We start from the raw sequence: 1251 nt of genomic DNA on the forward strand, positions 1-1251 counted from the left end.
AAAATTATAAAAATTATAAGTTTTAAGGGTTTATCACAGAACAAACTTACAATAACAAACTACAATTTCCCAAATGCTATCAGTATCACAAATCTCGCCCAGGACACTGTCACGTGCTGTGAGCCCCACTCTCTCCAAAGGCCTCTCACCCCAGAGCTTGCTATAGAGTAGCATATATGCAAATAGAGCCCTCCCTCTGCTGATGAAAACCAGCCTAGCCCTGACCCTGCAGCTCTGGGAGTGGAGTCACAACTCCAGGATTTTCAGCTGTTTTCATTTGGTGATCAGGACTGAACACAGAGGACTCGCCATGGAGTCATGGCTGAGCTGGGTTTTTTTTTGTTGCTCTTTTAAAAGGTAAATCGTAGAGAACTATTGAAACTGAGTGTGAGTAGACATGAGTGAGAGAAACAGTGGATATGTGTGGCAGTTTCTCAGCAGGGTGTTTCTGTGTTTGCAGGTGTCCAGTGTGAGGTGCAGCTGGTGGAGTCTGGGGGAGGCTTGGTACAGCCTGGGAGATTCCTGAGACTCTCCTGTGCAGCCTTTGGATTCACCTTCAGTAACTCTACATGCACTGGGCCCACCAGGCTCAAGAGAGAGGACTGGAGTGGGTAAGTTTAATGAGAAAGAAAGCTAACAGTTACACGACAGAATATGCTGTGTCTGTGAAAGACAGATTTACCATCTCAACAGATGATTCAAAGAACACACTGTACCTGCAAATGAACAGCCTGAAAACCGAGGACACGGCAGTGTATTACTATGCCAAACACACAGCAAGGGGAGGTCAGTGTGAGACCAGACACAAAACTCCCTGCAGGAGAGAGCGAGGCCACCAGGGGGCGCTCGGGACTCACTGAGGACGGGATAGATCCCAGGAGCAGGTGCAGGGGGAGATTTCCTTTCTCAGATGCAGGAGGCGGGTTTGTTTTTGCGGGAATCTGGAGTCTTATAAGGTGGCAATATTTTATTATTTTTATTTATGATGTATTTTTATTGAGATTTGTGTTTTTGTCATTTTAAAATTTATATGTAGGAGTATTTTTTAAAGATACATACCTTCAAGAAAAGATTCTTCCTAAAATTTGCACTTGTTCTTCTAGAGTTTTATTAACATCTGTTGATATCAGCAACTACATAGCTAGAGGGACATTAATTAACATCTATAGACATATGTATAAATACACATGCCTATGCATACATGAGTAGTAATTTATATTTAACATTATAATAGAACAATTCTAAAATATG

At 42.3% G+C, this 1251-nt stretch overlaps 1 pseudogene across 1 annotated transcript in view; it reads left to right on the top strand.

Annotated features, from left to right (window-relative positions):
* The window catches only part of LOC105541354, an 8856-nt pseudogene extending 7996 nt beyond the window's left edge, over nt 1-860 (top strand). Inside the window, exons 2-3 of the transcript XR_001006332.1 lie at nt 328-357; nt 461-860. The product of XR_001006332.1 is annotated as an Ig heavy chain V-III region VH26-like (transcript). The remainder of the gene's footprint in view (nt 1-327; nt 358-460) is intronic.
* Nucleotides 861-1251: the final 391 nt, after the last annotated feature.

The sequence above is a fragment of the Mandrillus leucophaeus genome, unplaced genomic scaffold (assembly GCF_000951045.1).
Source record: "Mandrillus leucophaeus isolate KB7577 unplaced genomic scaffold, Mleu.le_1.0 Scaffold2384, whole genome shotgun sequence".
Classification (NCBI taxonomy): Eukaryota; Metazoa; Chordata; class Mammalia; order Primates; family Cercopithecidae; genus Mandrillus; species Mandrillus leucophaeus.